The sequence below is a fragment of the Thamnophis sirtalis genome, unplaced genomic scaffold (assembly GCF_051295495.1).
Source record: "Thamnophis sirtalis isolate CommonGarterSnake01/CBP01778 unplaced genomic scaffold, rThaSir2_p1.2 scaffold_5, whole genome shotgun sequence".
NCBI classification, from domain to species: Eukaryota; Metazoa; Chordata; class Lepidosauria; order Squamata; family Natricidae; genus Thamnophis; species Thamnophis sirtalis.
Genome location: NW_028261385.1, coordinates 60,527,309 through 60,551,428, shown reverse-complemented (window position 1 = coordinate 60,551,428; position 24,120 = coordinate 60,527,309). Strand labels below are relative to the sequence as shown.

General features: G+C 39.0%; 1 protein-coding gene across 2 annotated transcripts in view; it reads right to left on the bottom strand.

The window, feature by feature from the left end:
- SEMA4D (semaphorin 4D) overlaps positions 1 to 24,120 on the bottom strand; it is a 101,403-nt gene that overhangs the window by 52,895 nt on the left and 24,388 nt on the right. For both annotated transcript variants that reach the window (XM_087715899.1, XM_087715900.1), the window contains exon 2: positions 9,771 to 9,847. The gene's annotated coding sequence lies outside the window, so the exon portion shown is untranslated. The remainder of the gene's footprint in view (positions 1 to 9,770; positions 9,848 to 24,120) is intronic.

The window sequence follows — 24,120 nt, the reverse complement described above, 5'->3', positions numbered from 1 at the left end:
ATGAGCTAGATTTCCCCGACTATCTTCTCCCCATCATCATTGCCTTACCATTCACCTTCAAGCTAAAAAACAAAACAAAACCCAAATATTACAATCTTTTTTCATAGGAAATGATTCAGATTCCTCTTTCCTCTATAAACTTTGGCACAGAGTCAAATCTGAAGGGCATGCTATATATTTTTGGCATAGATTAGAAACTTCATTATTTTATCTTTAAGCTTTCAACATCAAGGAAAATAAGGTTTTGGCCTGGCACTGAAACAACAGCAACGCAAGCATCAAATGAGCCTTCCTGGAGCAAGAAATCTAAAAAACAGGAAGCAAGGGCACAAGTGGGAGACCCCTACTACACTCCTGAGGAGGGGTTCTGGTGACGATCCAACATCCAGAAAGGCTGATATGAAAGCAGACATTCCGTTGAGTAACTGGCCTCAAGTTGAACAAATAGCTTTAAAGACAAGCACTGGCAATGGAAATTGTGTTGGGAACTGTATAATTAATTAGCCTTGGGCATCAGATGAAATGCATGTAATTAAATTTATTAATGACATTAGATGTTCTAATACAAACCACTGCTCAGTTTTTCTGCAGGAAGAAAAAGACAGAAGAAGGGATGTAAAAACACGGAGGTTACAACCGAAAACAAATATTATTTCAATTCAGTACAATACAATACATAAATAAATACTGTAATTTTTGTACTGTAGGACTCACCACACCATAAAATGCACATTAGCTTTAGAGGAGGAAAACAAGAAAAAGAAATCTGCCTCTGCCTCCAAGTATCCATCCGATATTCATCTGGTTAGCATCCTTGCAGCAAACAGCCTGGTCAGCTTCAGCACATTATTGCAGCCACAGCACGTGGCTCGTCAGGGATCCATTCCGTTGCACCCACCACCGGTCAAATAAGCTGAGGTGCTGCCGCGACGAGGAATGCTGGAGTTTTGCGGGCAAACAGCTGATTGGTGGTTGGATCAACCTCCAAAAATACTTAGCTGTTCTAGGCAAAAGGGATCGGCGGTGATACCCGCCGCCTAGAACAGCTGATCGGCAGTATTCCAGGAGGCCAATCCAACTGTTAATCAGCTGCTCGGCAGCAAAGACTCCAGTGTTCCCGGTCAGCGTCGGAACAGCGGAAGCAGTGACAGGTGGTGGCGGCAAACACTGTTACCGCACCAACCCCCCTACCCACACAGGCATTTCCACCCACTTTTTGGAGGGGAAGTGTGTCTTATAGTGCGAAAAATATGGTAATACTGAGGCAGGGCATCAAGAGCCCCCTTCCCCCAGACACACCTATGGAAATATCTTATTATAGAGATGACTATATCTGGGAATGAAAACTGAAAAACGTATCTATCCTACAAGAACAAGATGCTCTTCAAAATCAGAATATAAAAAATGTGTGGATTTGCTTGTCCTATTTTTTTTCCAGAATAGTATTTTTTTTTTTTACAAATTACATCTAAGCATTTCATGTTTGGAAAGCCAAAAACAGTTCTCTCAAAATAGTTTGCAATCTCACTAACTTCGGAATGCAACACAGATCACAACAATTTAAAATGTACAAATCCATCCTTCAAAAATGTATTTCCTTACCAAAGCATGTCTTCCCAAACAGATTGAAAATGCTATTTTCTTCAAAATCAAATAATTAATGTAGGGAGCCCCAAGGACAGAATACATACACTACCATAATAAGTTATCATATACAAATTTTCTCGTGTAATTTTCAAATTTGCCAGAATTCGCCAACCTAATTGGCAATCAATAAAACGCCATTTAAAAAGAGGGAAGGTGGGTGCCCAAAGAAGCAATATTTCTCTCTGTTCTAATTGTGAGCAAGTCTGCTTCCCACACAAACTGGGCTATGACACTAATCCAACCAAGCAAAACAAAAACCAGCTAAATTCAGACTTCAATTTATCCTAGCACTTGTTGCTAGGAAACCTTTCATCCTCAGGGTCATTTTGTTGATTATCATTTATTAGGCATATGTTTAAATCATTTTAAAAGACAAGCTTCATTTAGTTTTCTGCACCAAGTGAGCAGGCACACACACATACATACACTCACTTGGACCTTTTCTTTTTTTCACCATTAAATTACAAGTTCACCTTCGGGGCATGCTAAGAAATGTTTGCGTTATTGTTTCTGTAGTGATGAAACATTCCTTCCAGAAAGCTATTGGGCACTGCATACTTTGTACACAGTGTAAGTATTTCTTATAATTAACATCCATTCTTTGCAAGAATGGGCCTTGCTAATGCTTTAGTCCTTACTACAGAGGGGAGAATTTTTAATTTTGGGCTGCATCGCTTCAAACCTCAGTATCTAACTCCAAGCTATGAGCTATTATGCACTTGCATTGAAAATTATCTGATTTTCATGATTTTTGGTATGTCTTTTATAAGATGGGAGGGGCATTTGTTACTGGGACTTAACACTGATTTTAAAAACAAAAAGTACAGGACCTGCTAAGCTTATTGAACAAAATCATTTACATACACCGGCAAAGCTCTATTTAAACTACATACCAGACAGATACTGTTGTCTAAACTTTGCCCTGAAATATTGCCAGTTCCTTTATTTAACACTCTTTCTCTGATTCATAAATGGAGATACAAAGCAAAAAGGAGATAGCACATGAACAAAATGTTTCTATCCAGATAGTCCTCAATTAACAACCATTTGGTTTAGTGATCATTCAAAGTTAGAACAGCACTGAAAAAAAATGACTTATGACATTTTTTCATACTTACGATGCAGCATCCCCATCATCACATAATCAAAATTCAGATGTGTGGCAACCGGAATGTATTGATGACGGTTGTGGTGTCCTGGGGAGTCATGTGATCACCTTTTGTGACCTTCTGACAAGCAAAGTCAGTGAGGAAGCCAAATTCACTTAGCAGCCATGTTACTGATTTAACAACTGCTGTGATGCATTTAACAACTGTGGCAAGCAGTCATAAAATGGGCCAAACCTCCCTTAATTGTCTTGCTGAACAGCAGAAATTAGACTCAATTATGGTCATAAGTCGAGGACTACCTGTATAGCACCTAGAACTCTGAAACAACTTGAAAATGAGCCTTGAACCAATAAGGCTTGTGATCACTTGATCATGGGAATCATGCGCTCTACATGGAGCAGCCCTTAAAGAGCATTCGGAGACTTCAACTTGTCCAGAATGCAGCCGCGCGAGCAATTGTGGGTGTACCTCGATACACCCATGTTACACCTATCCTCCGCGAGCTGCACTGGCTTCCAATCGGTCTCCGGATACGCTTCAAGGTGCTAGTTATTACTTATAAAGCCCTTCATGGTATTGGACCTGGGTACTTGAGAGACCGCCTGCTGCCAATTACCTCCCAAAGACCCATTAGATCGCACAGGGTCGGCCTCCTCCGGGTCCCGTCTACTAGCCAATGCCATCTAGCTACGACCCGGGGGAGGGCCTTCTCCGTCGCAGCTCCGGCCCTTTGGAATGAACTCCCCGCAGAGATTCGGACCCTCGCCTCTCTCCCGTTAAAGCCGTTAAAACCTGGCTGTGTCAGCAGGCCTGGGGTTGATGAGCTCCCTTCCCCTCTCGACAGACATGGTTGTTGGTTATTTTTAAATACTTGTCTTGTTTTTGTATGTTCCCTTCCCCGTTTGAGTTGTTCGCCGCCCTGAGTCCCTGCAGGGAATAGGGCAGCATATAAATAAAACAAAACTTCAAACTTCAAACATAATTAACCAGAGTTATTATGAAGAAAAGGCATCTTCTTTCAGATATTTAGAATATGAATATTACTACCTTCCCTATCTCTGAATCTCTTTTGCCTAAACTTGTACTAGATTCCTTAGGAGGATGCCAGAAACAATATGGGTTTTTTTATGAGTTAAAACATTGCTTACTTTTTCTAATCTTCATATTAATACATACAGATGGGATTCACATTATGCTAAGCCAGGGGTGTCAAACTCGTGGAGTCACATTGTCTTCATGTAACGTATAGTGATTTTTTTTCCACTTCACTAACCCGGGTGTGGGCATGACCAGTGTGTGATGCATACAGGCCGCGAGTTTGACACTCCTCTGCTAAGCCACTTAGATCTCTTTAGCTTTGGTTTAGAATCTTGTGGAAATCTAGCGATTGTATGTCAACCACGATTTATGTGCTAGAAATATATGAATCCAATCTACTGTAACATATTCAACAATTAATATTTTAATACAATATATAAACAAAAAGGTATTCATTTATTAATGGGGAATTTTCTTGAAAAACGAAATCAACATACCTGGTAATTGAAAAGAGGCAAAAGAAGATTAAGTATTATGAAACTAGAAGGGCTGGGAACATACTTGACTCAGTTCCAGATCTCTTTTGTGTTGAGAAATGGCCTTTGCATTCAATTCTATATTTTGTTCCCTATCTATTTCCAACATATTTACAAGTTAAAGGAGATCATTGAATTTAGAAGGTGGTGTTAGATCAAATGATCAGGCGAAAACAACTTTATTTTTACTTTTCGGCTAATGAAGGGGTGTCAAAACTCACAGCCTACGGACCAGATGTGTCACGCGCTGGCCATGCCCCCCATTTTAGCGAAAGAGGGGGAAGTCATGATATATCACGTGAGGAAAACGTGATGGTGCAAGTTTGACACCCCCGAGCTAATGCTAATAAGACTACTGATGCTGCTAGTGAGAAATTAAGACTTATGTGAATAAACTGTAGTTCAGTTCAATAAATCATCCAGCATAATTGCAAATTCTTTTGGAAGCCACATTATTCCTTTTAAAATATGACACAAGACTGTTGGATCTTCTACTGTTCCTGGAAGATCAAGTGGCAGTGGTGACCAACTGTTTCTTTGTTCAATTCTATTCTCCACCCCACCTTTAACATTCATTTGGGTGGAAAGGAAAGAATGTGATTCTTAGGCTTTCAAATGAATTTTGAAAGACTGCCCTTTTCTGCAATTATTCAAGAAAGTAGAGGCAATGCTCAATTTTCAGAAAGTGGTCTGAAAAAGACTTGACATTTTTACCTGTTTGTTGATAAAATGTTGAAATATGACCAGGGACAACTTAATTCTAATGATCAAATATTGGCTATACAGATAGTCCTTGTTTAGAGACAGCTTTGGACAGTAACTGTTTGCAGTTATGAAAGTGATGGAAAAAGTAACTTTGTGACCGACATCCGCATTTCTGATCTTTGCAATGCCTCTCGCATTAGTCTTTCTTCCTCAATGCAGTTAGTACACATTCTCCTGTTCCTGACCCATTTTTTTCTTTCCCTCCTAGCAGAGCAGTGAGCAATCAAGCTATCACTTTCTGACCTGCTCTTCTCTACAGTACCGTCTTCCCTAAAAAAGGCTAATGGCAAGGTAACAGGCTGAGCTATGACCTTAATTAGCCAGTATGCAACAAGACCCTATCCAGTTTTACACTAAAGCTTGTCTCCTAAGCATATTAAAAATAAAAAATAAAAAGCCAGTACTAGCACTTTGCTAAAATTGTATATTCCACAGTGTGCCTGCTTACTCTCTTGTAATCCCTTCCTCTCTCCAATGATTTTTCACTTAATAACCACTTTATTTCACAAGCGAGTTGCTGATTCCAATTGCAGTCACTAAATAAGGATTACCTGTATTTGCAAGTAAGTTCTCAAATATCGGATACGTACAGGAAATTTTACTTTGCACATTTATTTCTTATAAAGTAGACAATTTGTATATTATGTATTTCTCCATGTAGTACAATAAAGGCCAATTATAAGCAGCAGTTAAATCTCCAAATGATGAAGGAAAATGCTTAAAACCTAATAGCCTGCCATAAAATTATGCTGCCATATAGGCTTTCTCCAAGTGTAAATTGACCTTAAGTAAGGTTCATTAAATTACTGTAACAATTCTAACATCATGGCATTGTTTTTCTCTCCAGATAATATATTTGTTCAAGAATTCAACAATTATAGATTAAATCAATTTGGGAAAGAAGGTTGTGTCTCAAATACCAAACCAGCAATATCAGGGATTAAAAATGAATACTTTAAAAAGTATTTTAAATTCGTTCAATTCTCGACACTATAAAAGGATGACAGCTATCGAAGTCTGGGCAGCCAATATAAATTAGATGATGAAGAGGCCATTTTCTAATAAATTGATCATAGTATAGTATACCCATAGTATACCCTTCAAATACAAGGACATTTTTTTCTGCTCATATTGGCCATTTTATTGATTCTAATTAAGTACAGACTCCCACACTAACAAAAGATAATGCAATGTCTGGGTCAAAGGATATCTAGAAAGTAGGCACAAACTGCAAATTCATCGTTTTAAAAAGCAGATCTTCGCTTTTCAAACTGTATCCCGAAATACCACTTAAGAGCACATACACTCTGAAAGATTTCACAAAGTGTATGTTTATTAACTAAGTTTACTACTAAAAAGTAATTAATATTAGAGAATAGTTACATCTTTGTATCCTATTCTATTGCATTTAACATGTTATAGGTTCGTGATGAAGAACCTGAGGCCATTTTTTGCCCTCCGGAGGCTTCCCTGCAGCCCCCGGAGCACGAAAAACTGGCCCTATGGGCAAACTGGAAATTCGGGAATGGACTTCCGGTTTACTCGTAGGGCCGGTTTTAGCCCTACAGAGCATTCAGGAGCCCTCAGGAGGCTTCCTTGAAGGCTCCGGAGGACAAAAAACAATACTACGAGCAAACCGGAAGTCACTTCAGGGTTGCTTGTAGGGCCGGTTTTAGCCCTCTGGAGCCTTCAGGAGGCTTCCCTGAAAGCTCTAGAGGGCTAAAACTGGCCCTATGAGCAAACTGGAAGTCTATTCCCAAACTTCCGGTTTCACCCTAGGGCTGGTTTTTCACACTCCGGAGGCTTCAGAGAAGCTCCTGAAGTCTCCGGAGGACCTCCAGGGGGGCTGTTTTCGCCTTCCCCAGGTTCTATAAAGCATTGTGTTGATGCAAAATTGTGGACTGTTTGCCCAAAGATGCTAAAGCAAGGCGGTCAAACTCCTGGCTGGTGGCCCGGATGCATCATACATTGGCCACGCCCACACCTGGTTTAGTGTAGGGGGGAAGTCCCAATACATTAAATGACACCACCGTGATGATGAGTTTGACAGCCCTGAGCTAAGGCCACTAGTGTAGCCAAAAACCAAAGGCCCACATTTCTCATCTCATTCTAGTTCTATGAAGCTGTCATTGCCAAACCATCTCATTGGCTGCTTCAGGAATTTATAGAAGTTCTTTTCAAACTTGATTTCCACCCAGGTCCGTCAGAACTTTATCTCCTAAGTTTCTCCAAATTGGAAGATAGCCAGGATAAAATATATTTTTCCACAGCATAACAGGTTTTTTCCAAGTTATATTAGTTTGATTAATTTTTTTTTCTCAGAAAGGGTGGAATGATCAAAATATAATTTGCTGCTAAAAGTTTAAGGCATGCCAAGGATAGGAAGCCTTAAAAAAGGATCTGAAGTATAACAAATTCCTGTCTGTCTGATCATCTGTCCGTCCCTCCCTCCCTCCATCTAATTTATCTGCTGCCCACCTTGAGTGCCTTCAACATTACAAGCTATAAAATGGTAACACATGAATATTTCTAAAAACAATAAACATAGAATTACAATCAAAAGTAATTAACCATGGTTTGTTGAACGTATATAAACACTGTAAAAACACATTTATATAGTTTGCAGTTTATATGTGGTTTGCTGGCCACTTTTGGTTATTTTTATTATTTTTTCTATCTTAAGAATGATATCAGATTTGAATATGACATGAAACAAATAGGAATATCCAAGCAAATTACAAATTATGTTCCCCATTCACACTATACCATACCTGCAATCACAAAGTCAATAAAATTGTGATTATTTCTCTAGATCTGTGATGGCGAACCTGTGGCACACATAGCCATATTTGGCAGCATGCCAGTTGTCAGTTCTGGTGCGCATACGCGCGCCAGCCAGCTGATTTTTCACCCTTCGGAGTCAGGGGAGTAGTAGTAGTAGTAGTAGTTTATTGGTCTTATATGCCGCCCACTCCTGAAGGACTCTGGGCGGCTTACAATAAACAAGGAAGGGGGATAAATAGACAAAACAACACTTTAAAATACACAACATTCATAGTTACCGTGGGGCTGGGTACTTCAATAGCCCCCCGGCCTGCTGGAGCAGCCAGGACTTAGTGGCTTTGCGGAAGGCCGGGAGAGTAGTAAGGATCCGGATCTCCACGGGGAGGTCGTTCCAAAGGGCTGCAACAGAGAAGGCTCTCCCCCGGGGAGTCGCCAGCTGACATTGGCTGGCAGATGGAATCCGGAGAAGACCTAGCCTGTGAGATCTGATCGGTCTATGGGAGGTAATTGGCAGGAGGCGGTCTCTCAGGTACCCAAGTCAAGGGGCCTTTGGGTTGGGAATGCGTCGGAAATGAACTTCCAGTAGGCCCGTTGGGGGCGTTTTTCTCCCTCTCCAACCTCCAGAGGCTTTCCTGAAGCCTGGGAAGGGCGAAAAACGGCCCCAACAGGCCAACTGGAAACTCAGAAATGACAGTTGGTCTTACCTGAACTGTTGTTTTAGGAGGTTTTGCAGGATTAGCCAGGATTGGGTACTGTCTCGAGGCCAATTGGACATCACAATACCCAATGCTGGCTAATCCTGCAAAATTCCTCCGGAAAACTATCTGTTTCCAGCTTCCAGAGGTCCTCTGGGAGGCCGGAGTAGGTCATTTTCACCCTCCCCAAGCTTCAGGAAAGCCTCCGGAGCCTGGGGAGGGACTTGTGCTTGCATGTGCAGGGGGGTGTCACACATGCATGCACAGGTGGGGGTACAGGGGTGAGTGGGCACATGCGTGTATGCGCAATTTTGGAATGCCGTAAGAAAAAGGTTCACCATTACTGCTCTAAAACTAATTGCATAATGGTTGAGAAGATGTGAGATCAATACAACTATTTACAGGGAGTCCATGTAATAGAATTGAGGAAAAACAAAGGCTATTCATTTTGCTCTTAGTCCATACTGAATTCATAAAGGTAGGTTACAGCCCATGCAGAACACCAGATGACTAGCAACATGCAAGACTTCTTGGTTGTTGTGTAATCACACCGGCTGTAGATGGCTTGGAAAACTGCATTTGAAACTTTATGTGCAAAAATAATTTAAATTTATAATCTATAATGACATTTCATCTAAATATATTAATCTCTGATTTTTATCCTGCAAAAAAAAAACCCAGCATTGGTAGTGTTTTATTGGTTGAAGAAGGTATTAAAATAGCTTTTTTCTGTTTTTCAAAAACAGAAAGGAAGGAATTTAGAACAATGAAGGAAAAGATAACAAAAATTCTAAAGATCAGGTTGTTTGAAGAGCCTAAGGATACTCATTTTGTTAATTAAAGCTATTTAACTATATGTGATAACAAGCTTCAATGAAATTTATTGCCATTTTAAAAGCTTTATGTTTCTCCAATTTAAATGAAAACAGCCTTTGTATAAACTGGTATTTTCCTTTGTTCTCAAGCATATCAAATAAAGAACAGAAATTGAATTTATCCAACCATCTTCTATTAGTTTCTTGACATTTTCTAATCCCTCATCACATTTGTGTTTTCAGAATCATAATTGCCATTCCCTCTCCATGTAATGAAGATAAGAGGGCACAAGCAATAATATACTTTATTCCCAAAGGTTTTGAAAGGGGAAGAGAGAGACAGACAGACAGACAGACACACAGACAAAAAATGCAACTTACTGGCCACAAAATCCTTGTAGCTACTGAAGGAATCTTCCCACATGGTATCCACAGAAGCCACGATGAGGAAAACAATCCTATAGTAGGTTAAGAGAAAGAGAAGGAGGAAAAAAAAGAAAGGGAGAATGTCTTGTTAGTAATGCCATTCCAGTAAAAACGCCTTCTCAAAGAAATTGATCTCAAGGTATCTTTATGCCCAGGAGAAATTTGGAATGCTAAGTATATCTTTCTTACAGCATTATTAAGCATCTTGTTTTATAGCATTATTAAAATCTACAATCACGCAACAAAGGTCTGTAATAATATATCACTAATGATTTTCACTTACATCTATATGGTTACAATAGATTTATTCCTCTATTTCTTTAAAGCAGACCTTTGCGGCCTCCCGGGCCACATCCAGCTCTTCGGCAGTCCCTGTGTGGCCCTCATGAGGTCAATTGCAAATTAAAAATCAAATTTAAATAAGATGTGACATATATTCTAATCAGTAGCAACTACCATATTTTTTGGAGTATAAGACGCACCTCCCCCCCAAAAAGGGGTGAAAATCTGGGTGCATATTATACACCAAATGTAGCCTCACCTAGCCCCACCAGAGGCCAAAAAGGTGAGGCATGGAGGCAGCAATGGTCTGTGGCAATCCCTGCAGCCTGGAACAGCTAATAGGGGTTTTTCCGGCAGTCTGATCCACCACCAATCAGCTGTACTGCATCAGGCTGCAATAATAGCAATAGCAATAGCAGTTAGACTTATATACTGCTTCATAGGGCTTTCAGCCCTTTCTAAGCGATTTACAGAGTCAGCATATCACCCCCACAGTCTGGGTCCTCATTTCACCCATCTCGGAAGGATGGAAGGCTGAGTCAACCTTGAGCCGGTGAGATTAGAACCGCTGAACTGCAGATAACAGTCAGCTGAAGTGGCCTGCAGTACTGCACCCTAACCACTGCGCCACCTCGACTCGTGCTAAGACTGTCCTGGCTGGTCAGATTTTGCAGCAGCAATCACATTCAGAAAGCACACACAAATAACTGATTCAGGAGAATTCAAAATAATAATAATAATAATAATAATAATAATAATAATAATAATAATAATAATAATAATAATAATATACAATATAATACCAAAAGCAGGTTTTCCAAGGTAGCAGTAAATACAAGCAAAACACAAGCAGTTTCACTTTCAGTTCTCAGCTAAGTTCCTGTCTCCTTGTTGCTCACACAGCAAATACTAGAGTCCAAATAGCCCTCATTGGCTGACTTAGTTGCTATGCCTATCAATTGGCTGACCAAATCATGAACTCTCACACAGTGACAGAAAGTTAGCCAGCTGAGTACCATGGATGCTGGTAGGCAGAGGCAGAATTTTTTTTCTTCTCATTTTCCTCCCCAAAAAACTAAGGTGCGTCTTATACATCGGAGTTTCTTATACTCCGAAAAATATTGCAATCAAAAGTGTATAATTTACTACTCTTTATAAAACAATACAATTAATATTCAGTTAAATTAAATTCAGTCTTTGGCCCTCCACAACAGTCCCATTTTCTTATGTGGCCCCCTTGGAAAAATTAATTGCCAGTCCTTGCTGTAGAGTCGAGGTGTCAAACTGGAAGTCCCTGGGCTGGATGCATCATGTGTAGGCCACGCCCACTCCAGCTCCATGAAAGGGAAAATGTCACAAAATGTCACATGATGGCAACGTGACACAGTGAGTTTGACACCCGTGATATAGAGCATTACTTTTTTAAAATAGAAAAAGAAAAAAAAAGGAAGGAATTGCCTGGGAAGCAATGTGCGAAGAGTTGGATTTATGAAACCTATCAGAGCCTGAATCAGTTTCCCACTATGGGGACTAATACATTTTACAAGATATAGGAACCATTGCAGTTTATACCACAAACACCCTTATGTGTTGATTCTTGGTTTTATGTCTTCTTCCAGCCACTATGAAATGTGGCAGTAAAATATACTTCTTGTGAGACAAATTCAAGTCAAAGGTCTCTGGAATGTTTGCTACTATCTTGAGAGGCTGAGACATAATACCTTTGCCTGTGGTATCTGCTGCTCAGTTTTTTTGTGTCTGAAATCTGAAGACTGTGTGACAGATCACTTCCAGTTCAGCCTGTCGATTTGGTACTCTTGAAGTCACAATTCAAGAAGTAGGCCGTTACACTAAAATCACTGATCTTCTGTATTTGTGTTCATACTGTATTTGTATAGTATTAATACTTCTTAGTTTGATTGTTTTTCTCTTCTCTCCTTGGTCAATCACACACTGGGCACTGCATCAGAAGAAAAGATTTATCTCTTCCCTTCCACAAACCCAGCACAAGGTCAAAACTAACATTGTTTTACCTGAAGATGCCAAGACATTTAAATTCTACAAATAAACTTATGAGAAATTAAATCAATGTCCTAAATTCCAAAGATAAGCGTTATTCAGACTCCCTTTATACTATAGCTCTCATAAAAAGCATGTTTTATGATCCTTCAAAAAAACATCAGAGTTCATCAAAATTAAATTCAGTAATGTAAGGTTATTTACGTAAGAACAGAGTGTTCTGATGCACTTGAAAGTAATGTAATTTGACCCATTAGATTTTTTAAAAAAATAAGCTATGGTGGGAGTGCTGACCTTCAAGTAAAGGAAAGCCTTTAAATGTTCTGTTGACATCTGAACTAAAGAAAGAATAAAAATATCACCTCCCTTACCATCTGTATACAGCCTTCAACAGCACTCTGCTTTTCAGTTTATTATGGTTTATTTGAAATGATGGCAACTTATAATTAACAAACTAAAACCAAAGCAGAATCCTTTTTCTGACATTTCAGAATTTTGCCAGCTTGAAAACTACACCATTTAGGTTTAAAAACATATAAATTGTTTCACATTATGAAGATTTTTTTAAAAAATGTCTAAGATGATATTATACAGCAATTTATCTAAAAACTAGTCCTTTCACTCATAGTTTGTAGGAAAAACTGGAAAGTCCTGTCACTGCTTCTTGGCTGATAAACTGCCATTCAACAAATAATCCTTCTCTGTTCCTCTATAATAAAGAACTATTAATCCTTTCAACAATTGCCTTCTTTTTGTCATTTTACAGTGCAAATCAATATGAGCCCTAAGAAACCTCTCAAGCTGAACACGTGATACATTGATTAAGGGGCTAATTCTCTGTATGTATAAATAAAGCACACAGCATTTATAGAAGAATGATGTTCAGAAATGCTATTATTTAGGCTGTCTCTGGGTGTACAGTTCCCCCCACCCAAAAAAAGACAATGAACAGTTCTTTCTTTGGAAGCTAGAAATGATACAGCTGTGATGGTGAACCTATGGCATGTGTGCCAGAGGTGGCATGCAGTGCCCTCTCTGATGGCACATGAGCTGTTGCCCCAGTCCAGCTCTGCCACGCATGCATGCGCACCTTCCATTGGCCAGCTGGTGTATGCCGTGCATGGGGGGGCATGTGCATGCACAGGAGGCGTGCACATGCATAGGATGGTGGGGGCATGCAGGTGGACGCACATGCATGCATGTGAGGCAGGGCACATGTACAGGAAACATGTGTGCATTCCATTTTGGGGGTTCCGGGACATGCAAACACACATTCGGGTGTGCGCACACAAGTTTTGGGCACTCACTCCGATAAAGGTTAGCCATCACTGTGATAGAGGATTGGTTCACCTACTTTCATATAGTTCATGCAGCTTTCCCCTTTGTAAGCACCCATGTACAAAGACACCCTGTTAAAAACAACTCCACCAAGGAGGAATGTTGATTAATTCTTATCAACTGTACAGTAAGTGAAAATGTTGTGAGTTAGGATTATATTTTTCCTGACAGCCAAAAAGAAGTATATCTCAATGACCCTCAGTAACAGGGTAAATAACATTTGTTACATGAAAAGTAGGCAATTGTTTGGCCTTCTGTTTCACTATAATGTTAAATGCATTTTGTGAATGCTTCAATAAAAGGCTTGCCAAAGGAGAGATTGTTATGGTATTATAAGCAACACTGAGTCTTTTAGAGCTGGGCATCATTCTGCATCTGAGGACAAAAAGGTGCTTTGGCAAGTGTAACTCCTGTGCTGATGTATCTTCTCCTGGAATCACACTGAAGCCACAAAGGATGGATAAGTGGTTGGAGAAATAGATCCAGTTGTTCAAAGGAGCAGCAATCAGAGGCTTCCCTAGTAACCTTTTTGTCACATGTGTAAGCACTGTTCCCTCTAAGGTGGGCGCGTGCGCGGCCGCGCACGTCGCTAGAAACCTCCGCGCAGAGCTTTCTAACTGCCGCGCAGAGCTTTCTACCAAAGCAAACGTGGGGAAGTCCTTTGCAGGCAGCTAGAACTGGCCGCCTGCAAAGGACCTCCCCAGACTTGTTTTGATGAGCCGCCAGTCCTCTTGCTTCTTCTCCTTCACCAGCAAAGCTCCCGCAGTGGTGCCTCTCTCTCCACACGGAGCACCTGAGCTGGCCCCCGCGTTATCCCTCCCCCTTCCTCCTCTGCCGTGCTTTTGAGGCCGCGGGAGCTAGTAGGAAAGCGGCGGAGGTGGAGGCGATGGCAGGGATAACCCAGAGCCCAGCTGAGGTGCTCCGAGCGGAGTGGGAGGCACCAGCGCCGCTGCTTTGCCGGTGAAGGAGAAGGAGCAAGAGGACTGGCGGCTTTGAAATGGTCCCGCCGGCTGCAGATTTGATTCAGCGTAAGCAGGGGCCGAACACATGCTGAGCCGACTTTGCGCAGTGAGGCGGAGTAATTCAACCCCCCCAAAGAACACGTGTCTCTCTCTCTCTCTCTCTCTGTGTGTGTGTGTGTGTGTGTGAGAGAGAGAGAGAGAGAGAGAGAGAGGGAGGGAGGGAGGGAGGGAGGGAGGGAGGGAGAGAGAGAGAGAGAGAGAGAGAGAGAGAGAGAGAGAGAGAGAGAGAGAGTTGGATCAAAATTGGTGGCCAAAGGAGTGGAGGGAAGGAAGGAAGGAAGGAAGCAAGCCCTGCCCCCTGTGAAAAAAACTGAAGATGGAGCAGTGAATGAATAAACCATAAAAGCAACAAACAGTTAATGCGTAAGTAAGCTGAGGAGGAAGTTCTCAACTAAGGAAGCAATATTAGAAAGAAATATAAAAAGCTCAATATGCCAAAACACTTATTTTAGTCTTCATTTAATTACTTGTATTGTAGTCTGATGTAACATCTTTTTAAAGTTAACGTTAGTTAGAAAAGATAGGGTACAAAACTTAAATAATAATAAAAATTCTACATTCATTTTGAAAAATAAATGCAATACTTGATTAATTTCATATCTTTATTTAAAATAGTTTTGGCATGGCATATCATTTTATTGACTCAGTTGGAAATGATGTGGATGTTGTATCTGATTCTGAGGCATATATATTCTTAAGTAACATAACATATAGCATATTGTCCAAACTTGCTAGACTATTTAATTGATCTTATTACTTTAAAGGGGGAGAGTTTCATGATAAATTATTTTATTACATTTATGTTGTATTTATATATTATATTTATTACATTTATATTCCACATTATATATTTGTATTGTTATTTTAGTGTTTATTGTCAATTTTGATAGATATATTGATATATCAATACTGATTTTAATCATACTAAATAACAATTACTGCTATTATTTATCAGCATTAAATATTTACATTTTTAATATCGAGTTAGTCATATTTTAGAATAATAGGATTATCTTTTAATAGGATAATTGGCAAAATCTAATTCAAATGTGATGGGTTGCATTCCAAAGGAATGTGAGAGGACAGGTTGCCTGCAAAATGCCAGGACCCAGGACCTGTTGGTGCCATGTCTCTCTCTAGCCAGTCTAATGATCTAAAAGCTGAGCAGAAGTCTTTTTTTTTTCAGGGTGAGCGGAAAAGTATAGTGTTTGAGTAGCACATTTTCATGCCTGGCATTCATCAGGCTGAAACCTCGCTCACAATTGGTGCTTGGCGCTTGGAATGTTGCGTAAATGTCCAGCAGACGAGACAGAAGTTCAAACTGTTGCTCTCTTAGGTGCTCAGGCATGAAACTGTGCCGCTCAAACACTATACTTTTCCGCTCACCCTGAAAAAAAATTAGAGGGAACATTGTGTGTAAGTGGCCGAAGGAAGGGAGCAGAGGTGGGATTCACTCACCTTCCCTACTGATTTGCAAATGTCAGCGCGCTTGGCTCACTCACATGGACCTCATCTGTACATGCATACCACCTTCTGTGCATGCGCAATGCTCGCACATTACATTGGGGCAGGTGGGTGGAGTCTTCTGCAGCCCCCCCTATGGTTCACCCAAACCAGCTGAATACCACCTCTGGAAGAGAGGTAAGCAAAGCACTGAAAACACTGGTGTATGGGGGAGCTGGTGAGATGGAAGTTGCTGAGGAGAGATGGTGAGAGAGATAGTGTGCTACACACCAGTTTTATTCTATTTCTCTGGCAAACAATTGCTTCATCTGGAACCCAGAACAAAGCATTCTGTGTTACCGTTCTGCTATACATAGTGGTACTGAGACTGTTTAGCAGAATTTCTCAAACATAACACAGGTATTCCTCAACTTACAACCTACAACAAATTGAGCCCAAAATTTATGCTGCTAAGTTAAGTGTGTTTTGCCCCATTTTATGACCTTTCTTGCCACAGTTGTTAAGTGAATCATTGCAGTTGTTAAGTTAGTAATATGGCTGTTAAGTGAATCTGGTTTCCCCATTGACTTTGCTTGTCAGAAGGTCGCAAAAGGAGATCACATGATCCCAGGACACCGTAACCATCATAAATATGAACCAGTTGCCGAACACCAAAATTTTAATCACATAACCAGGTGGATGCTGGTTCATACTAAGTAGAAATTCCCAAATTATGGTACCCAATGCTTTTGAAGGGCAACAGGTTAGAGAAAGATGACTTAATATCCAAAATAAGTTATTTTTAAATTAAACATAGTAGCAAAATAATGAGGCAAGTAAAAATAGGGGGGAATCTATTTTGGTGTTATATACATATTGTTGATTCAGATCATATTAATTAAAGTGTAATATTCAATAAATATTTAAGTTACAGCATTCCTAGAAAAACAAATAAAAAGCAAGCGTATTTAATTACTTGGTTTTGTTGCTATTTCTGATTGCTTTGAAAATGTTCCTGCTGAAGCTGGAAAGCTTAATTGATTTAATAAGCAACACGTTTTTTCCCACTTTCCAAATGTTAATAGAAAAGATTCAGAGTTGCTTTGCAAGGTCACCATGTGTCCCCCTCCCTTCCCAATCCATTTGGAACTGAATCAAATGGAAATTATCAGTCTCTGATCAGCTGTCACACAACTGCAAGTTTGAACACTTTAAACTGACAGTCTGTTTTCTGCAAGTCGAAACACCATTCATCTTTTAGACCTTCTTTTATTCCACAGGTCAGAACACTTCAAAAGCTGAAAATGTTGCATCTTCACATAGTTTAGCCCAAATGCATTCATCCCCCATCCCCTTTAAGCGTTTCTTAGCACAGTCAAGCCTCATCATGTCCACAACAGCCTCTCGCACCACAAAATAAGAAGGAAAACATGCTGTTGCAGAGCCATTTGTGCTGCAATACAATGCAAAGTGTTTAACCCTCAGATATAATTATCTGGCTTCATGTATTCAGAAAGCCATATGAAACAGTTACTGTGAAACCACCCATTTATTTTCAAAATTACCCAAATAGCAAAACATACAAGGTATGTTACATGTCCCCAAACTCTTTAAATCTTAATATTATTTCTTCTAAAGCAATTTTGAAATACTATTAAGCTTTGTAAGGATTCTTAATATAATATTAAATTATACACCTTAGGCCCATTAGCCAGTTTGCATCAACTCCAGTGGTCGTATTCAAAATTCTTTACTACCGGTTCTGTGGGCGTGGCTTGGTGGGCGTGGTGTGACTTTGTGGGTATGGCAGGGAAAGGATACTGCAAAATTCTCATTCCATCTCCACCCACTAAGCTGCTTTCTGGCTCCATTCTTCTGTTCAGGGCAAAGAAGATCAACTGGGAGGCAGTGGGGACAGGGATGGCCTATTTGCCGGTTCTCCGAACTACTAAAATTTCTGCTACTGGTTCTCCAGAACGGGTCAGAACTGGCTGAATACCACCTCTGATCAACTCATAATAGCTATAAACCAGGGTTTCCCAAACGTCTTGTGGTTAAGGCACTGGAGATCTTGAATTCAACTCCTGCTTAAGCCATGAAAGCGAGCTGGGTGATTTTGGGCCTAGTCACTCTTAATTCAGCCAAACTGACCTCATAGGGTTATTGTTATAAGGAAAATAGGAGGAAGAAGATTAGTTAGATATGTTTGTTGCCTTGAGTTATTTGTAAAAATAATCAAGGCCAGAAACAAGCAAACAAACAGATGTGTACTTCCTTGGGGGGGTACATATAGAGTCCTGGGGAGGTGTGAATAACCTTTTTAGTTATACTTTGTTTGAAGTCCACATTTCCCAAAAAATTAGTTATATTGTTTTCATTGTTTATTTATGAGTGGGGCTTTTTTAGATTTTTAGAAGAGATGTGAACATTAAGGTTACACTAAAGAAAATATGATGGCAAAAAGTTCAAGAAGTCCTCCTATAAACAACTAGCAATATTTTTCCTCCTGAGCTATTTGTACCAAAAGGAGGGGGGACCTAATCGGCATGCATCATAACCAAAGATTTCCACAAAACATCAAAAACACAGTTCCTATTCTAGTGTGTGTGTGTGTGTGTGTGTGTGTGTGTGTGTGTGTGTGTGTGTACACATACATACACATGCCTAAGGGAGGCCTACAATTCACAAATAGACTCTCATTTCAATAGAAATATCCTAGTAACAAAGAAGACAAAAAGAAACGAGTTTTCTTCTGCTCAATGTGACTTTTGATAACTTCGCAAAAGCAGTAGAATGGAAAAGTAACAGAAAATGATCTTTCCCAGGCTAATGGGAATTTTCAAAATTCCAAGTAGCAGATAGAGCAAGCTTTGAGACACCACACAACTTGGAAATGGATTTGAACAATGCCTTAAGCAATCTCCTACAATAGAGGGGCTTTTGGGACCATCCCATGTCAAACTCCTTCTTGCTTCTCATCTTTTTTCTGGGACATCCTTTTGCTACCAGTTCCCAAGGCATTTTCTCACCCTTCCCTTCACCCTTCCCTTGTAAGTGCCAAATTTACAAGGCAGTCCGGGCAGCAAGAGAAACCATGAACAATTGGAACTGCAATCTTCATTTCTTATTCAACAAAGTTGCATGCCTCTACTGATCCAATATGTTGGTTAGAATCTTCTCCAAATAACAATCTGTGTCAGGAAGTCTAACAAGCAGAAACATTATGTTCCTGAAGGGTATTTGGAATGGCTACATCAATTCCAGGTGATAGCTTAGACTAACTGTTAGAAAGACTAAGTATGAGTCACGCAGGAAAAGAATTTACTACTCACTTAAACTAATACAGATGTTTACAAAGATATTATAATCTGTGAAAAAGGTTATACTACTGAGTAACTTAGGTATGTACAAATGAGAAGAAGAAAAAACACCAAGATTGCCCAAGCTAAAACAACTGCTTTTAAAAAGACTGTATTTGGAAATAAGTAGAAATAATCCACAATGCTAAGGGAACGTCTGTTTTTAAATTTTTGATTTTTTCTTGCCCAAGGTTGTTCAGGGTTATATACTTTTTCAAGATGATACCAACCCATGGTATGCCAGAAACCAGTTCAAACAAATAAGTGAAGCCTGTACATGGGATACAGGCAGCATGCAAACCCATTCCCCCTCTGGTTCACGGGGAAAAACCTCTCTCCATGGAACCTGTCCCTGGTGGCCAAAAGGTTGGGGGAAGCTGTTCTGGACTACAACTGAGAACTTTGAGGGGGAAATGATTTATTTCAGCATTATTTCCAAGAAGAGAAGGCCAAGGTTTAAAGAAATGTATTGTGAATCTTCCCTGCTACTTTCTGGTAAAAGCAGCATATTCTATTTATTTATTTATTTATTCACGCATACAATTTGAACTGAGCAACTGAATTCCTTTCTTTGTGAAACTTACAATGAAATGGATAAAATTTCCCTTTCAATGCCTTGCTCCTTCTTCTAGCAATTGTCAAGGTAATTTTTACTTAACTGAAATATCCAAGGTATTTAATGAAGTCCCTGTGAAAGGAAATACTTTAGAATGGAAATGTTTCTGGAGGTTCATCATGTAAGATTCACTGTGCTGAGGACCTGATGCTTTCTTTTCATTAGGACACAATTATTTTTTAACAGTAAATGAGAAAGTAAATGTTTTAGTTCTGCAGCTTATTGATAATAGTTTGGGAACAAAGGCGTGTGTATTTATCTTACCCCTGAAAAAAATGCCCATACTAATATAGTAATTACTAATTAATAGTTACATTATAGTTGTTAATGATAAATAATAGGAGGTTCAGTTTTTTATTTGGAAAAGAATGTTTCCAAAAGTCAAAATTTCTTTACAAAACACAAGGATCAAAGGATTACAATCCAGAACAAATTTACTGAAATGAAAGTCATATCTCAAGTCATATCTCAAGTCATTTAAATGCTTAAATGCTTTAAAGCTGGTTAGGAAATGGCTGGCAATGGAAGTAGGGGATTTACTTTCTCACATGCAGCATCATTCAAAACAAAGCTATGTATCATTTTCTAACAGTTTTAATTATTAGACCTATAGATCAGTCATTACATTAAAAAGCAAAATCTAGGCACAGCAGAACAGAGCCTGGATTTACTATTTAGCATATCACATTTACATCACAAACCCAGTTAAATAGCATAGGCTTAACAGTTAACTAATTCCTTTCTGTTTGCAAAACCTACCAAAAGGGAATCCTTGGTCTTGTAAAAATAGATTGCCTGATTCTGGTCACCCATGGGCAAACGTGTAATGATATCATCAGATGATACAACTGATATTACTTGCATTAGATGCATTATTACTTGCACAATAGTGTCATAGTATGTGTTCAATGTTCTATCTATTAGTGGAAATAAGCCATTGTTTGAAGCTGGCTTATTTCTGTTAATCATATTTAAGATATACCATGCTTGGAACTGGAGACAGCAAGTCATGCTTAGTATTTAAAAAAAAAAAAACTCAAGGCAAATTTCCAAAATTTTCCACCACAGAGAGGTGAAACTGGGATGACACAAAACTTTTTTTCTAGCTTTATTTTATCCCTAACAAGAATAAGATGGTTGCGCTTTAAAACCAAACCAGCCAATGAAAATAGATAGACCTCCAGATACGGTATTGATCCCCAAAGCAAAGTGCTTTAATGTTAAAACAATCAATTCATTAATAAGTCAGTGCTAAGTTAGCCCAAATTACAAACTGAATGGCAAATTTAGAATCCCCTAATTAGACTTGACCTTATTTAATTAATTTGTTATATCAATATCTCATTTTTTCTCTAAAAACTCAAAGGCAGTTTATCTTTCATTTTATCCCTATTATAACACTAATTCCAAAACTGGTTGACTGGGAGAAAGTAAAAAATAGGTGCTTCTCTATGGCCGATGTCTTGACTGGGACTGTATCTAATATGACAATGACGTCTAACAAGTATACCATAGCAGCTCTCATTAATTCCACAACTGTGATTATAAATATGATTAGATTTTACACTAAAATCATTTACTTGTAAATATATTAACTGATAGATGATACCTAGTAGCAAGGAAAACAATGCCAGAAAAATCTATCATCCTCTTTCCTTAACTTGCCCCATATTAAGACTGAAAACGTGGTTTCAATTGTAGGCCTCAATGTTAAGACAATCTAGTTTGGCAAACAAGCCTAGAAAGCTAAGCAAAATAGATCCATTCCTTTCGCTAAAACCTCATACATTGCTAAAATTGTGCCGTTCTGGAAGCCAACTTGACAGGATGACAATACAAGTAATATTTTATAGAACATTTAACAATTAAAACCTTGAATCCTGTTCTGGCATGCTATGCTTTACAACTCCATCTGCTTCTGTTGAAACCATATGATAGCTTAACAACTGGGGATTCTTGCTATGGGAGAAATCATTTTCTCGATGCTCCTTGTGAACATTATTCCACGCAGACTGAAGCAACATAAACATGGTGGAAAGAATAAAGATTACTTTGTCTAAAATGCTAACAGACAAACTGCCTAAATCATTTGCATGTTGAAAATAGTAATTGTCCTTCTTGGTGAATTGGTACTGTTTTTTCATATGTATATGGAAGAAATATACACATACTATTGGGTGGGGCCGTGCCTTTGACTCAGTGTTGACTCCTGGAGATTTCCTGGACAAATTCCCATAGTTTAGCAAGGTTTTTAGGAAGTGATTTGCCATTATCTGCTTCTTTGGGCTGAGAGAGTGTGCCAGGCTGTGTGACCCAAGATCACCCCAGCTAGTTTTGTTCCCAAGGAGGGACTAAAACATATAGTCTCCCAGTTTCTAGACAGATGTTTTAACCATCAAACTGGCTTTCATTTATACATACATAGAAGCACAATTCTAATGAGGAAATTGAAAATAATCACAACACTGCCATTTATCCCAATGAGCTAGAAAATACCTTCAATACACCTGTGAAAAAGGAGAGTTGAAAGCTGACCAAAAATAAATAAATTCTCAACCAGGTTTCATTCAGATAAGGGCTCAATAAATCAATAATTTCAACATAAGGATTTTCCACATTTCATGGTAAAGCAGGCTACTACAATGCGATTGTGTGTTGGTGTCTGCAGTTGCATTCACTTATTGAACAGCTTCCAAAGCAGTCCCTCCTGACCAAAGGTCACCCTTGTCTCTTTAAGGTTTCAAGCAGAAGCTGACTTGTACTCCTGAATGTATAAAATGCAGCCTGTAATTAGTAAGATAGTTGCTACCTTATAGTTAACAATCTAAAAGGCATAACCCAGAATAATAGGCATAACACAAAATGGGAAGGGAGAAAAAATAAAACAAGGTCGATTATCAGTTTTAAATGTCTTATCATGCCCAGCAGGGACAGAAGTAGAGCAGATATTGTATTGGAATGACAGCTGCTATTTGGGAAAAACGAACAGCAGCTGGTTTCTCCATGTGATTCAAGAGTCCTGCTCTTGTCTCCAGCTCCTACCAGGTATATAATAGGGTTGCTTCTGTAGCTAATATATTGTGTATCATTTTTCCAATTTAAAATTGCGGGTTCTGATGTACCATCCCTAACCCCAGCTAACTGACTGATGTTTAACTTAATTTGATCTGGTGTTTCTTTTTCTTGGTTTATGATACCTTTAAATTGCTGTTTATTCATTATTTAAACTGGGAAATTGCACACACACAAGTGGATTATAGGTAGGTTCACATAGGTGTTATCTTGCTCGGTCAACCTGTCTAATAGGAAACTGGCCTGGACTACCAAGAATGGTTGTTGTCTTGTTTTCACAATACCCAAAACAAATGTAGATGACTATAGTTGGAATCTAGAATTCTACCTCTCTTGTAATGTACTATCTCAAACTCAATTTCTTTTTTTATACTAGAAAAGCCCTTTATTTGTAGAACATGGCACTATTCTGTCTCAAACAAAAAAGGTAGAAATGCACTCACGTGTCTTTGCTTTGTGGGGATTGTGTGTTTGTGTGTGTGTGTATTGTTTAAATGTTTTAACAATTTTAAAAAATGCCCAGAATCACTGGGCATCAGGCAGCATATACATTTAAAATATTAAAATGCAATGTAACATTTATCTCAAATTATGATGTATAAATTTCTTTGTACAAATATGGGTGAATTTGGACACATGAACTGCTGACAGGCAGATTAATCCAACTTCTTAGCCTTGATACCTAACTATTCCTTTAATGTAATCATAACGGTAACAAGACATATATTTCTCATACCTATAAATAGCACTATTGCACAAATCTGCAATCCAGTTTAAATGGACTATAAGCATTTTTGAGTACACGCTGAAGCCTGCATTTTTTTTCAACCATACCCATTCCTTTTAGGCAGAAAGATAAATGGTCAACAGAAAAGAGAATATTTAAATTATTTGCAGGTTGGGTATTGAGACTTCTTATGGCTAAGTCATGATCATCTGCATGTCATCATCTGCATGTCTACAAGCATTACCACACCTCAGGCTATCAACTTCTTCAATCAAAAAGAAGAAAGAGTCTATTGGCATTTTAGTTAAAGACTGACTAATTCATTACTGTATAAACTGTAGTTTTGCAATTTGTAAGCCTTCAAGTTACCACATGAAATATTTTCTTGCAATAGTCCTCTGGGGTAAATTAATGTCTTCACCTTCTT